The 16434-nt window shown below is 46.1% G+C and overlaps 1 long non-coding RNA gene across 1 annotated transcript in view; it reads right to left on the bottom strand.

Moving 5' to 3' along the window:
• LOC141173937 (uncharacterized) overlaps positions 1 to 15927 on the bottom strand; it is a 40565-nt gene extending 24638 nt beyond the window's left edge. Inside the window, exon 1 of the long non-coding RNA XR_012252722.1 lies at positions 15644 to 15927. This is a non-coding gene — a long non-coding RNA (uncharacterized lncRNA). The remainder of the gene's footprint in view (positions 1 to 15643) is intronic.
• Positions 15928 to 16434: the final 507 nt, after the last annotated feature.

The following is a 16434-nucleotide window of genomic DNA, read 5'->3' as shown; positions in this document are numbered from 1 at the left end:
GGGTGCCCAAACTTTTGCATCGGCCCATTTTCCTCTTTGTAATTTATTTAAAAAATAATTTTTTTGTTTGCACAAAATACAAAGGAAATGTGTCATCTTTAAATTTAGGCCTTTTAGAGATAATTTCTTCTTCAACTTGCTTAACGGTTCACAGATTGCTCTCAGTGGGAAAACCAAAACAAGATAATCCTGTAGTTATGATACCTTTTAATGGCTAACAAAAATAAAATAAATAATGTTACAAGGCAAGCTTTCGAGACATATTAGACCAAAGATGTCTTGAAAGCTTGCCTTGTAACATCATTTATTTTATTTTTGTTAGCCATTAAAAGGTATCATAACTACAGGATTATCTTGTTTTTCCCCACTGAGAGTAATCTTTTTTCAACTGGCTAACACGGTACCAGACACTTTTTTCTTTTTAACTGTTTATAATAACAGTAATTTTGACCAGGGGTGCCCAAACTTTTACATGCCACGGTATAGTCTTCAGCATGCTGGGTTAAGAACATTGTAACGCTCTATGAGGGACTAAACATACTGCGTTATTTCCATCCTAAAACGTTTCTTTCAGATATAGGTTTTGAGATAAACTTCCCCAGGTCTAGTAAACATCTAGAACTTACTGTTCTCTTTGACTACCTTCAAGCCTTGAGAGAAGCTTTGAGAAGGATTTAGGTCTGCAGGAAACAGAATATGTGATAGTGATACGTTGGGTTATAGCCCATGGATTTTAAACTAAGTTTCCCCACCGAGAAACAAAAAAAAGTCATGCCTGCATCCTAAAGGTACAGTGCCTACAAGTAGTATTCAACCCCCTGCAGATTTAGCTGGTTGACACATGCGGAATTAACTTGGCATTGTGACATTTGTACTGTAGATCAGCCTGGAAGTGGGAAATGCACTGCAGCAATTTTTTTTTTTTTTTTTTTTTTTTTTTAAACGTTAAAAGTTAATTCAGAGTGTCATTTATTATTCAACCCCTCAAACCACAAGAATTCTGTTTGGTCCCCCTAAAGTATTAAGAAGTAGTTCAGGCACCAAGAATAATGAGCTTCACATGTGTGGATTAAAGATCTCTTTTGCCAGCCTTTTCTGACTATTTAAGACCCTCCCCAAACTTGTGAACATCACTCAGACATGGTCAACATGGGAAAGACAAAGGAGCATTCCAAGGCCATCAGAGACAAGATCGTGGAGGGTCACAAGGCTGGCAAGGGGTACAAAACCCTTTCCAAGGAGTTGGGCCTACCTGTCTCCACTGTTGGGAGCATCATCCGTAAGTGGAAGGCTTATGGAACTACTGTTAGCCTTCCACGGCCTGGACAGCCTTTGAAAGTGTCCTCCCATGCCGAGGCCAGGCTTGTCCGAAGAGTCAAGGCTAACCCAAGGACAACAAGGAAGGAGCTCCGGGAAGATCTCATGGCAGTGGGGACATTGGTTTCAGTCAATACCATAAGTAACGTACTCCACCGCAATGGTCTCCGTTCCAGACGAGCCTGTATGGTACCTTTACTTTCAAAGCGTTATGTCAAGGCTCGTCTACAGTTTGCTCATGATCACTTGGAGGACTCTGAGACAGACTGGTTCAAGGTTCTATGGTCTGATGAGACCAAGATCGAGATCTTTGGTGCCAACCACACACGTGACGTTTGGAGACTGGATGGCACTGCATACGACCCCAAGAATACCATCCCTACAGTCAAGCATGGTGGTGGCAGCATCATGCTGTGGGGCTGTTTCTCAGCAAAGGGGCCTGGCCATCTGGTCCGCATCCATGGGAAGATGGATAGCACGGCCTACCTGGAGATTTTGGCCAAGAACCTCCGCTCCTCCATCAAGAATCTTAAGATGGGTCATAATTTCATCTTCCAATAAGACAACGACCCAAAGCACACAGCCAAGAAAACCAAGGCCTGGTTCAAGAGGGAAAAAGTCAAGGTGTTGCAGTGGCCTAGTCAGTCTCCTGACCTTAACCCAATTGAAAACTTGTGGAAGGAGCTCAAGAATAAAGTCCACATGAGACACCCAAAGAACCTAGATAACTTGGAGAAGATCTGCATGGAGGAGTGGGCCAAGATAACTCCACAGACCTGTGCCGGCCTGATCAGGTCTTATAAAAGACGATTATTAGCTGTAATTGCAAACAAGGGTTATTCCCCAAAATATTAAACATAGGGGTTGTATAATAATTGACCCACACTTTTATGTTTAAAATTTAATAAAATTCAACTGAGCAACATAACTTTTTGGTTTGTAAGATTTATGCTTCTGTTCATAAAACCTACTCTCGTTTGCAGTTTGAAGGCTCTAACTTATTTGCATCTTATCAAACCAGCTAAATCTGCAGGGGGTTGAATACTACTTGTAGGCACTGTATGTCAGTGTCATCACAAATTAAGATGCTTCACCCCTGGGGCCACTGTTTGACACTGACAGTAGAAGGCCTTTATGCAAGAACAATATATGGGCCATTTGAAGTCCAATAACTCATCATGATGCACAATTCCAGCTGCATTGGGTTTGGAAGTGGCCCCCTGACCTCTTGGGCCCCTGTGGTTGCACCAATGATATGTACAGTACACCCCTGCCTAGGGCTGAGAAAAAGGTTTTCCTCTTTTATGAATTGTCTGCACTAGTCTTAGAGATGAGCGGACTCAAACTTTAAAGTTTGGCGTTCATACCAGACAGTTACTGTCCGGTGATGTACGCCGAATACGAACTGTTCGATGCAATGTTTGGAGTTCCAGGGGAAGAGAGAGAAGATAGAGAGAGTGAGAGAGTTCCGGGGGGGGAATAGAAACTTTCGAGAGAAGAGAGAGAGAGTTCCGAGAGAAGAGAGAGAGAGAGTTCCGGGGGAAGAGAAAAAGAAAGAGTTCCAAGAGAGAGAGAGAGTGTTTCGGGGGAAGAGAGAGAATATGTTCCAGGGGAACAGAGAGAGAGTTCTGAGGGAAGAGAAAGAGAGAGTTCCGGAAGAAGAGAAAGCGAGGGCTCCTGGAGAAGAGAGAGAGAATTCCAGGGGAATAGAGAAAAAGAGTTCCGGGAGAAAAGAGAAAAAGAGTTCCGGGGGAAGAAGGAGAGAGAGCGCTAGAACTTCCATAGGTCCGCTCATCCCTACCTAAGACGTAAAGCTCAAACTTGCATAGCTAATAAAACAGGATATTTGGTTACTCACCATAAAATCTGTTTCTCTGAGCTTTCATTGGGGGACACAGAAAACCATGGGTGTATGCTGCTGCCACTAGGAGGCTGACACTATGCACAAAAAAAGTTAGCTACTCCCCAGCAGTGTACGCCCCACCGACTGGCATTATGTTAATCAGTTAGTGTACAAGCAGTAGGAGAAGAAACATTAAACAGAGATAAATATGAAAATTCAAACTGCAACATAACAATAAAAGTTAGTAAAGCGGTCAAAATGGGAGGGTGCTGTGTTCCCCAATGAAGGCTCCGAGAAACAGATTTTACGGTGAGTAACCAAAAATCCTGTTTTCTCTATAGCTTCATTGGAGGACACAAGAAACCATGGGACATCCTAAAGCAGTCCCTGGGAGGGAAACAGCCATAAAAAGCTCGGAGAACTCACCACTGCCGCTTGTAGGATTCTCCTACCTAGGCTGGCATCTGCTGAAGCGTAGTTATGAGCCCTGTAAAACTTGGTGAACGTGTGAATGGATGACTAGGTTGCTGCCTTACAAAGCTGTAGGGGGGATGCCCTATGACGAACCACCCAGGAGGCGCCCACTGCTCTGGTAGAGTGGGCCTTAATCCCGGGTGGAGGAATCCTGTTCTTACTTCGGTACGCCTCCAGAATTACCATCCGGATCCAGCGAGCAATTGTACCCTTGGAAGCCGGGAGGCCTCATCACGCTCCCTCAGGGATAACAAAGAGGGAATCCGTCCTCCAGAAGGAAGCGGTCCTAGCCAGGTAAACTCGAACTGCTCTGACAAGATCCAACTTACTCAGAGAACGTTCCAGCGGATGAGACGGATTGGGACAAAAGGAAGGGAGGACTTTGTCCTCATTGAGGTGAAAGGTGGAAAGGTGGAGACCTCCTTGGGAAGAGAAGGCAGCATCGGTCTCGAGACCACCTTGTCCTGGTGGAAGATGAGAAAAGGAGATCGACAGGAGAGAGCAGTCAGCTCCGACATGTGCCGGATGGAAGTTATTGCCAAAATAAAAAACACTTTCCAAGAAAGAAGGGACAGACACACTTCTCGCAAATTCTCAAAGGGGGAGCTCCTAAGAGCCTCCAGAACCAGGTTGAGGTCCCAGGGATCAATTGGCGTTCGGTACGGAGGGACTGCATGAGCCACTCCCTGAAGAAAGGTTTTAACCTGAGCACAAGAAGCCAAATTTTCTGGAAATTAATAGAAAGCGCAGAGACTTAGCCCTTCAGAAAACTGAGAGCAAGTCCCGCATCAAGTCCGGCCTGAGGAAAGGCCAAAATCGATGGAAGGGAGAATCTCATAGGCACGGTGTGAGTACTGTCACTCCAACAGAAAAAGGCCTTCCAGGTCTGGTAGTATACTCGAGATGATGAAGGCTTCCGAGCCCGGATCATCGTCTGAATCACTCGTTCTGAAAAACCAGACACTCTCAGTACTGTGGCATCAACTGCTACTCCGTTAAATTGATAAACAAAGCAGCACACTGTAACGCTAAGCATACGAACATGAATTTATGAAATTTGAATAGCATTACTGCTGTAGAAAATAGAAATAAATGAGAAATCTTAGCGCAATTGTTATGTTCTGCTACCAAAGCTAAGGAAAGAGAGGAGATCTGTCCCTACTATAAGACTCAGCTGAATCCCTACGATGTAACAGGGAACCTGATCCTGCGATCAGACCTGCTAAAGTCCTAATCTAGTCTGTACGGAGACCTATAGATTTGGGGAGGGAATCCCTACAAGTACTAAGGACTGGGAGGAATATGGGACACCTCCTAACAGAAATAGCAGCAGACAGACGAACAAACAAAATAGATAGAACCTAGAGGTCCGTAGACCAAGCAAACTAACAGAGTTAGATACAGAGCACAGGCTAGCTAGAAAGTAGATATACAATGAAGTCCAGCAAAGCCAGAAGGGCGGAGCAGGATTAAATAGGCCAACAAGGTCATGTGACCAGCAAAGGAAAAAAAACCTAACAGCAAGGTTCTAACAGTACCCCCCCTTCTAAGAGGATCCTCCGGATCCCCTAGGACCAGGCTTATCAGGAAATCTCCTGTGAAACGCTCTGATAAGTCTGGACGCGGAAACATCATCTGACCTCACCCAAGAGTTATCCTCGGGTCCGAAACCTTTCCAGGCCACAAGATACTGCAAACTACCTCTATACCGTCTAGAGTCAAGGATGCGAGAAATTTCATATTCCCCGTCCTCCACCACCGGAGGAACAGAGGCAGAGGCGTCACCATCCGACACAACAGCTTTTTTTAACAGAGAGACATGAAAGACCGGATTAATTCTCCAGGAGGTAGGAACCTCCAACCTAACAGCAGATTGGTTGACAACCTGAAGCACCTTAAAGGGCCCTACAAACTTGGGACCCAATTTCTTAGAAGGAATCCTCAACCGCAGATTCCTAGAGGACAACCAAACCATGTCACCAACAGCGAACAAAACCTCCTGTCGTTTCCTATCAAAGTAGTCTTTAGATTTTCTGTTGGCCTCCTGAAGATTACCACGCACATCCGTCCAAACTCTTTCCAAATCACCGGAAAAATTCTCCTCCTCAGGCACGGCAGATCCCAACTTGGAGAACGACCCAAACGACGGATGTCTCCCAGAACAACAAAAAAAAGGCGAACAACCAGCAGAAGAAGATGTATGATTGTTCAGAGCAAATTCGGCAAGTGGCAGAAACTCAGACCACCCCTCTTGATTGTCTGCTACAAAACAACGCAAGAACTGCTCAACATCCTGGTTTTTCCTTTCTGTCTGGCCATTAGATTCAGGATGATATCCGGACGAAAACGACAAATGAATTCCCAACCTGTCACAAAAGGCACGCCAAAAACGAGCCACGAACTGAGGACCCCTATCAGAAACAATGTCAGTAGGAACGCCATGAAGTCTGACAATTTCCTTGACAAAGGCCTTAGCGAGAGTTTTAGCGCAGGGCAGTTTGACGAAGGGAACCAAGTGACACATCTTGCTAAAACGGTCCACGACCACCCAGATGACAGTAAAACCCTCAGAGGGGGGAAGGTCAGTTATAAAGTCCATAGCCAAATGTGTCCAAGGAGCACTGGGGACCTCCAAAGGACAAAGCAACCCCGCAGCAGGAGTATGTGAGGACTTAGATCTAGCACATATAGTACATTGGCGCACCCACTTAATGACTTCCTTCTGCCATCCAGGCCACCAAAAACTGCGACCCACCAGTCTCTTGGTCTCAGAGATTCCGGGATGACCTGCCAACCGAGATTCGTGACACTCAACAAACAAATCTCTCCTAAAGGTCCCAGGCACAAACAACCTCCCATGAGGAGTGTTAGATGGGGCATTCTCCTGAGCTTTAAGAATCTCATCTTCCAAAACGGAGTCTAAAGCAGCTATCACAACACCTTCTTGTAAAATGTTTTCCTCTTTCTCAGCACCGACTATGGGAGAAAAACTGCGAGACAAGGCATCCGCCTTAACATTCTTAGTACCAGGGATGTAAGTAACGGAGAAATTAAACCGCGAGAAAAACAGTGCCCACCTAGCCTGACGGGCATTCAGGCGCTTGGCAGCGTCAAGATATATCAGATTTTTATGATCCGTAAGAACCTGAACGGGAAATTCCGCACCTTCCAAGAAGTGGCGCCAGTGTTCAAATGCGAGTTTAATAGCCAATAATTCCCGATTACCAATATCGTAATTCAATTCAGTCTCCGAAAATTTTTTTGAAAAAAATGCACAGGGATGTAATCCATCCCCGTTATCCTGAGACAATACTGCGCCAACCCCCACAGAGGAAGCATCAACCTCAACCAAAAACGGCCTAGTAACATCAGGCTGCATAAGGATGGGAGCAGAGGTGAACCTCTCCTTGAGATACACAAAAGCTTCAATGGCCTCAGAAGACCACTGAACCGCATCAGCACCTTTCCTGGTGAGATCAGTCAGAGGTTTGACAATACTAGAAAAATTTTTTATGAATTTTCTATAGTAATTGGCGAAACCCAAAAACCTCTGTATTGATTTCAAACCAATAGGCCTAGGCCATTCCTGCACAGCCTGAACCTTAACCGGATCCATCTCAAAACCTTTGCTGGAGATAATGTAGCCCAAAAAACTAATTCTCTGTACAGCGAACTCACATTTCTCCAGCTTAGCAAAAAGCGAATTGTCCATTAATAACTGTAATACCTCACGCACGCTCCGCCAATGAGACTCCAGATCTGGCGAATAAATCAAAATGTCATCCAAATACACAACCACATTTTTACCGATCAAAGGTCTAAGGATGTCATTAATCAGATTCTGAAAAAATGCAGGAGCATTAGTAAGACCAAAAGGCATAACCAGATTCTCAAAATGACCCACAGGAGTGTTAAAAGCAGTCTTCCATTCATCACCCTCCTTCATGCGCAACAGATTGTATGCCCCCTTAAGGTCAATTTTAGAGAACCACTTGGCCCCCAATAACTGGTTAAACAGATCAGGAATCAATGGCAGTGGGTAAGGATTGCGTACCGTAATTTTGTTAATCTCACGAAAATCCAGACAAGGACGTAAACCGCCGTCCTTTTTTTTTACAAAAAAAAATCCAACCGCCACAGGAGACTTAGAGGGCCTAATGTGACCGGCGGCCAAACTTGTCTGTATGTATTCCTCCAAAGCCTTCCTCTCAGGAATAGTAAGGTTAAATAAACGACTTTTAGGAAGAGTCGCTCCAGGGACAAATTCAATAGAACAATCATAGTCTCTATGGGGAGGCAAAACCTGCGATTCTTTCTCAGAAAAAACTCTCCAAAAATCCTGAATAGGAACAGGCAATTCTCCCCTATCCAAAGCTGCAATACGCCCGTTACAACACTTGTCATAACATTTATGGCTCCAGGATTTAATTTCACTGGTAGACCAATCCAGTACAGGATTGTGAAATTTTAACCAGGGCAAACCCAATATTACTGGAGAAGGCAAGTTATTCAACACTACCAAATCCAATTTCTCATGGTGAACACCATTAATAGTGAGAGGAAATTCACTGACCTTGAGAGTAATATTCTTCAAAGGGGAGCCATCCACAGAAACCACAGCAATGGGGGATGATAAAGGTTCAGGTTTTAAATTGAGTTTTTCCACGAATCCCCCATCAATAACATTCAGTGTAGACCCGCAATCAACAAACACCCGAAATTCCATTAATTTTTCCTGAGCAATCGTGGAAGCAGCTAAAAATATACCCTTGGAATTTAAACAGGCAATACGGGCGTGACTGACCATTTTTTTTTCTTTCTTCATACGAAGCTCACAGCCTTTAATCAAATGACCAGATTTTCCACAATAGAAACACAAGCCTTCTGAAAAACGACGGTGTTTTTCTTGAGAGCGAGGTGCCACAGATCCAATCTCCATCGGTTCACCACTGTTAGTACACACATTATCATAACCAGAAACTGACATAGCAGAGGATTTGCTCTCATTAACCCTAGCACGCAGTCTTCTGTCCACCCGTATAGCTAATTGCATAGCCTGTTGCAAATCTTCAGGTGTAGGATAAGCAATTAGCAGGTCTTTAACCTTTTCACTGAGCCCAGCAAGAAATAGACTTTTCAGAGCAGAATCGTTCCACCCTGTTTGAGTGGACCAACGACGAAAATGTGTACAATATTTTTCCATATTACCTGATCCTTGTTTTAAACGTCTCAACTCAGTCTCAGCTGATGCCACACGGTCAGGATCATCATATAATAGTCCTAAAGCAGAAAAAAAACTATCCACTGATCTGAAGCATGTATCACTAGGTTGCAAAGAAAAGGCCCACTCCTGAGGCTCTTTGCGCAAAAGTGACATTATGAACCCTACGCGCTGGGATTCATCCCCAGAGGACTTGGGTCTCAAACGAAAATACAATAAGCAAGCATTTTTAAATGAAAAAAATTCTCGATGTTCACCAAAAAATAAATCCGGCAAACATACCTTAGGCTCCAAGAAATATGCTCCAGGACAGTTACTCACGTGCTGACGGAGCTCGGCCACTTCCAGAGAGAGTCCCTGCAGGTGTTTAGCCAAATCCTGAACCGACACCATGATGGAACAAAAAAAAATCTTTCCTTAGAGAATTTACAGGCTGGACTTACTGTTATGTTCTGCTACCAAAGCTAAGGAAAGAGAGGAGATCTGTCCCTACTATAAGACTCAGCTGAATCCCTACGATGTAACAGGGAACCTGATCCTGCGATCAGACCTGCTAAAGTCCTAATCTAGTCTGTACGGAGACCTATAGATTTGGGGAGGGAATCCCTACAAGTACTAAGGACTGGGAGGAATATGGGACACCTCCTAACAGAAATAGCAGCAGACAGACGAACAAACAAAATAGATAGAACCTAGAGGTCCGTAGACCAAGCAAACTAACAGAGTTAGATACAGAGCACAGGCTAGCTAGAAAGTAGATATACAATGAAGTCCAGCAAAGCCAGAAGGGCGGAGCAGGATTAAATAGGCCAACAAGGTCATGTGACCAGCAAAGGAAAAAAAACCTAACAGCAAGGTTCTAACAGCAATAAATTCAAATTTCATATATTTCATGTTCACATACTTAGCGTTACAGTGTGCTGCTTTGTTTGTTAGTTGTATATGGGGGTAGCTGCTCCTAGTAAGCACCTGTTCACACCTATTTCTTGTTTTGGAAGTGCTGGTCATTTTTTTCTGTTTCTATGTATAAGCTTTGACTGAGCACTCCACCTCTATGCCACAGGTGGTTTTAATTGCAGCAGGATCTTATTATCCCACGCACAAGCAGACATAGTCTCTTAGAAAGGAGTTCACATTGATAGGGTCCTGGTATTTTGAGAGACGCCTTAACGTGGCTACCAGGTACACATGAATTGGCCAATTTATGCGCTAAGATTTCTCATTTATTTCTATTTTCTACAGCAGTAATGCTATTCAAATTTCATATATTTCATGTTCGCATACTTAGCGTTACAGTGTGCTTCTTTGTTTGTTAGTTGTATATGGAAGTAGCTGCTCATAGTAAGCACCTGTTCACACCTATTTCTTGTTTTGGAAGTGCCGGTCAGTTTTTTCTGTTACGCCGTTAAATTACGTGACTAAATACCGGTGGAAGATGGGGCCCTGAGAAAGCAGATCTGGCCTGTCTGGGAGTTTCCAAAGGGTGTCTGCGAGATGATTGACGACCACTGCATATCAGGGCCTCCTGGGCCAATCCGGGGCGATCAGGATGACCGGCACCCCCTCTGCTTTGATCTTCTTCAGCAGCCGGGGAAGAAGTGGAATGGGTGGGAACAGATAAAGTAGCGCAAACTGTGACCAGGGTATCGCCGAGGCATCGATTCCCACCGTGAGGGGGTCACGGGATCTGAAGACGAACGGCGTCACCTTCTTGTTCAACCGGGATGCCATGAGATCCACATCCGGAGTTCCCCACCTCAGACAAATCTGAAGGAAGACATCGTGATGCAGAGACAATTCCCCTGTCGCGAGACCCTCGTGACTGAGAAAGTCGGCGGCCCAGTTCTCTACGCCGGCGATATGCACTGCGGATATTGCCGGAACCCTGCTCTCAGCCCAGAGAAGGATTTTGGAGACTTCGGTAATGCTAAGGGACTCTTGGTCCCTCCCTGGTGGTTGACATATGCCACCGCCATGGCTTTGTCTGGATTTGGACTGGTAAGCCCCTGAGAAGGTTCTGCCAGTGACGAAGGGACAGGAGAATGGCCCTAATCTCTAGGACGTTGATCGGCAGAGAGGACTCCTCCTGTGACAAACAACCTTGGACTGTAAGGTTGCGGAACACAGCTCCCCAGCCAAGGAGTCTGGAGTCCGTCGTCACCACCTGCCAGTGAATCAGGAGAAAGGATCGACCCTGAAGAATGAGAGGGGATGACAGCCACCAGATTAGGGATGCCCTGACCCGCTGTGAGATCCAAACTGGACGGTCCAGAGAGAGGACAGATCTGTTCCACTGGGATAGGATGGTTTGTTGAAGCGGCCTGGTGTGAAATTACGTGAAGGGAATCGCCTCCAATGCCGCAACCATCCTTCCCAGGACCACCATAGCCGAGCGGAGGGATGAAGGTCGAGGGGCCTGAAGAGAGCTAACCAGACGCTGGAGGGTTGTCCTCTTCTCCCTGGGAAGAAAGACCCTGGTCTGAAGGGTGTTGAATAAAATGTTAAGGAAGATGACACTGGGTAGGAACAAGACAAGATTTCTTCCTGTTGACTAGCCAGCCGAGTCGAGACAGAGTATTGAGAGTGATGGCAAGACTTTCCTGGGCGAGGGAGAAGGATGGAGCCTTGACGAGAATGTCGTCGAGATAGGGAATGACTACTAAGCCCCTGACTCGAAGAAGGGCCATTACTGCTGCCATTATCTTTGTGAAGACTCTGGGAGCGTTAGAAAGGCCGAACAGCAGGGTGACAAACTGGAAGTGGTCCTGATGTACCGCAAATCGCAGGTACCTCTGGTGCCCTAGGAAGGTAGGGATATGGAGGAAGGCATCTTGGATGTCTATAGAGCACAGGAACTCTTGCAACTGCATGGAAGCCATTACTGAACAAAAGGATTCCATTCTGAAATGGCGAAGACGGACCCTTCTGTTTAGTAATTTTAAGTCCAGGATGGGTCGAACGGACCCGTCCGTCCTTTTTTGGAACCACAAATAGGTTTGAATAGAAGCCTGTGAAATGTTCTTGTGGAGGGACAGGAACGATGACGCCTGTTTTGAGGAGAGAAGCAATGGCCGCAAGAAAACCCGAGATCAGGGAAGGTTTCAGGGCCGTGAAACAAAATCTATTTTGTATCCTGAAGATTCAACTTCTCTGACCCAGGTGTCCTCGACAGAAGCCAGACAGACGTCCTTGAAATACAGAAGAAGACCACCCAGCTTGGGGGAGTCTCTGGGTGGTAGCGACTCATGTGGAAGAGAACCTGCCAGATCGGGCCCTGGAGGATCTGCCTTGCATATTGCGGGGACGCCAAGACGGTGTTGGCTTAAAGGAAGCCCTTTTCCGGACCTGGCGTGTCGGTGGCCTCTCCCGATATGTGGGTTCAGCCGCAAATGAAAAACGGTGAAAGGGCCAAAAGGAACGAAATCTACGTTTTGGGAGAGGGCGACAAGGTTTTTCCTGTGGAAGGAGAGAGCTCGTTCCTCCTGTGGCCTCCTTAATAATTTGGTCCAGCTTGGTCCCAAAGAGTCTTGATTCCTGTCAAGGCAGATTAGTGAGGGACTTCTTAGAGGACAAGTCCACCTGCTATACCTTTAGTCAGATGGTTCTTCCTATGGCCACCATATTACTGGCCATTTGGGCGGCACATGAAGCGGCGTCCAAAGGGGCCGACACTACATACTTTCCCGCATGAGAGATCTGGTCTGCCAAATCAGCTAACGCCTGAGGCTGAGCTCCGGAGAGGATGCCTTGATGGACTTGCTTAGCCCATGCAGAGATAGACTTTGACACCCATGTGGTGGCAAAGGCAGGGCACAACGTGGAAGAAGACACTTCAAAGGCTGATTTGGCAAATTACTCAATGAGCCTGTCATTAGAGTCTTTAAGGGGAGCCCCGTCCGTAGGGGGAAGTACAGTGTTGGTAGATAGCCTAGAGACTGGAGGGTCCACCGTAGGGGATGTGGTCCAGTTCTCAGTAAGGTCAGAGGCAAAGGGATACAGGATGCCGAGACGTTTTCCTCTCTGAAAGCATCTGGTCGGGTATTCTTGCTCCCTGGAAAGGACCTCTTCAAATTCCTTATGGGCAGCGAATACCTTGGGAGTTGGTCTAGACCGTCTAAATGAAACCACCTGTTCTGCGGGTTCCGTAGCTGAATCCTTAATGTTAAAGGTCTGGTTGACCGCTGCAATAAGACTATGTCCCGCATGTTAGAGGCCTGGTCGGAATCCATGTCAGAGTCAGGTTCGGTAACTGTATCAGAGTCTGACTCAGCAGGTAAGTCAGGGGATGAGGACAGAGAAGAAGAAGCTGGCTGCCGGGAAGGACTGGGAGGACTGAGGGAGCGAGAGGAGGACCTGGAACTGTCTTCTTACCTAGATTTCTTACAGCCAAATTTAGTAGGCTGAGCCAGGGGTGATCCGCTGGTGGTGGCGGAAGCAAAAGTAGGTAGTCTGCTAGTGCAGCTATCAGGGTCTGAGATACCCTGGTAAGGTCTGCGACCGACTGGGACAGGGAAGTCGCCCACCCTGGGTTAGGGGGAACACTCTCTCCAGACACAGTGGGAGCCTCCTGGGTAGCGGGAGTGAGAGGATTGCTGCAGTCCTGACAGAGGGAAGAAGTCTGACCTGAAGGGAGTCTGTATTTACATGAAGAACAGACAAAGTGCTTTACCAGAGTAGTAGAGGCCGGAGGGCGAGAGATCTCTCCTTTAGACTTAGACATCATAAGCAAGGAGACAAAGCCACTAACTAACGCCAGAGGTTAGGGGACAGGAAAAGAGTTGCTGAGGAGAGTGTCAGGCTGCAGTGCAGAGCTTACTCTCTACTTAATTGTAAAGTGCTGCGGAATATGTTGGCGCTATATAAATAAAAATTGTTATTATTATTATTATTACCCACAGGAACCGATGAGAGGCTGAAGATCTGGTGCCAGTAGTCCTTGGGAACGCTGCTGGAGATGCTCTTGGGAGAGCTCAAGGCGACCGCAGGGCTCAGGGAGACTGCAGACTGTCCGGGTGCCGGTAAATGGCGGTGGAAAGAGGAAGAGGAAAGCCGCATACAGTGAAAAGGGCGTGCAGAGTTCGCGGCACTGAAAGGAGGCAGCGGGGAGGTAAGAAGCCCACACGATGAGGCTGGAGGAAGGGGGCGGAACACAACGCCGACAGAAGAGAAGGAGGGAGGCATGGCTACAGCGGGTGGGAGAAGAGCCCACGTGATGAGGACACGCCAGGGGGCCTAAATTAGAAGGTGAGGCCGCCGGAGGGGAAAGGTGCGGCGCGGAGGCCTGAAAAAAATGCTCCGGGCGGGACCAATATCCAAAGCCATCATGCCCAGGAATAGACATGCTGCGGAGAAGCACAGGAAAGAGGGCCCCTGTAGAGAAGAAAAAACACACACACACCATCCGGAACATTGCTCCACACAAACAATAAAAAAGCAGCCCCAACATGATATCCTTGAATCTTCTGTCTTCTTTCTTCTTCATTTCCTCTATCTTAGTCTTCTCCTCGTCGCCTCTGCACTGGGAACCTTGATGGAGAGAAGGAAGAAGACGTTTGGGCCTCTTCAGGTGATGGACGTCCATCCCTCCTGAAACCGTCAGGCTCTGGTGGGCGAGCGGGCAGGAAAGTGGGGTGAGGACTGACAATTGGATCACTTTAACACTCTTCATGTGTTAGGGGCTGGGGGTCATAGGCATATGAGGATATGGGGTGTTAGTACACGCCATACTCATAGCCTCTACTTGGGAGTACAGTGTGACCATCGCAGACTGTATCCCTCCAGAGGTAATCCGGGAGAAGCACCTTCTGAAGAAGAAAAGAAGGAGACATTACAAGAAAACACCAAAAACCGAGGTAGATCTGGGTCTAGTAAAAGACCTGTGTCCACGTCCTACTGATACGAAGCTAAACTGATTAACTTAATGCCAGTCGGTGGGGTGTACACTACTGAGGAGGAGCTAACTTTTTTTGGCATAGTGTCAGCCGCCTAGTGGCAGCAGCACACACCCCATGGTTTCCTGTGTCCCCCAATGAAGCGATAGAGAAAACTCTGTTAGTGCAAACCCAACGCGAAGGAATAACATAATACATAGGAAAAGGAGCAGCCACCCATCCATAGTAAAGAGATTAATCTCCATGTAAATGTGCTACTATCCAGGAATGTTCATTTACTATCAGGAATTTTTTTTTTTTTTTAAGGATTATACATTTTCTGTGACATGGATTTCCAAAGTGAGCACTCTAGCCTCACTAGTCTAAGATCTTTTTAATAATGTATGCACTTTATATTGTATAATCTGGTAACCGATCCACTTTGTGTCTTTTTTTGCACTCCCCATGCAGAATTATACTGTAGGACCATGTTAACCATAGTAAACAACAGAGCACGGCCAAGTAGAAATTGAGAAAACTGATAATTCTACAATTTAATGCTGAAATAATTACATCCTAGATGGATTTTAAGATCAAAACCGATTACATGCTACAAATTATGTAACTGAAGGATGTGAAAATATTTAGAAAATATCATAATTCATTGTATGAACAGTTATAGATGAATGTTGCAAAACTACGATATGGAAAATCCAGGGATAAATGAAAACTTCATCCTGGAAACAGCTGCAGCTTTTGCAACAAGTTTTAATGCTTTCTCCAAGCTAAAGTGCAAATGCAAAGAAATCATGCAGACCAGACATATGCTCCGCTGACGGTACGGAAGCAAAGCCGCACAAGAGAATTGTATCACATGCAGTTTAAAGAGTATAAACACATGCGTAGCACATGTCCTACTTCTGGTGGCTTCAGTAAACAGCACGCTGCCTCTTCGTTCTCCAGCAAGCAGTCTGTAGTAAGTCAGGGTGGCACAACGCAGGGAACATGCGCTTGGCCTTGGTGGATTAAAACCTCTGGGGCCCAAAAGAGGGTTCCCACACATTTCTCTCCCTTGTACTCCATTATCCAGGGCCCACATTGTTATTAGGGCCCACCGCAACCAGCTTGCTATCATTCTTTAAAATGCCCCCCCAAGTGTGCCTTCACTCGGAGGCACCATATTAATAACCGTGGCACAGCGCCAAGTAAAAACTGGCAGGCGGTACACGGACTATGCCAGAAGTCGTATTAACCCTTGCTGTAAAAAATGCGTTTATAATTTAATGACCGTAGAAAGAGACAAAAACACCAGCTTGGAAATGACCTACCTGATCTTCACTTGCAAGAGCTGCTGGTCTGCACTAGATTGTGCAAGGCATTATTCAATCTGTAAAATGCATTCATATAAAATAAGGACCTGCTTACTTTATATTGTGTATTAGGAGTTTTCTGTATTAAAGAAGTTGTCCACTAGTTGGTCAACTCCTGTTCATGCCCCACGCTTGGCCCCGGGCCCGCGAGTGCTACACCACGGGAATGGTGCAGGCACGGGAGGTGAGAATAGGCTTTCTTAGTTTATTGGGTCCAAACATTTAGATCAAGAAGCGGTTATCCTAGTAGTGGAGAACCCCTTTAATTTCTGACACTTTGGGTAACAGTTCCATCTCCAAAGACTAAGTCAATCTTGGAGACAACAGTGTTTGGATTAT

This window comes from Phyllobates terribilis, unplaced genomic scaffold, assembly GCF_046119375.1.
Source record: "Phyllobates terribilis strain yellow unplaced genomic scaffold, ASM4611937v1 Scaffold_13__5_contigs__length_258822181, whole genome shotgun sequence".
NCBI classification, from domain to species: domain Eukaryota; kingdom Metazoa; phylum Chordata; class Amphibia; order Anura; family Dendrobatidae; genus Phyllobates; species Phyllobates terribilis.
Note: the sequence above shows the minus strand (reverse complement) of the source record. Positions and strands in the feature narration are given on the sequence as shown.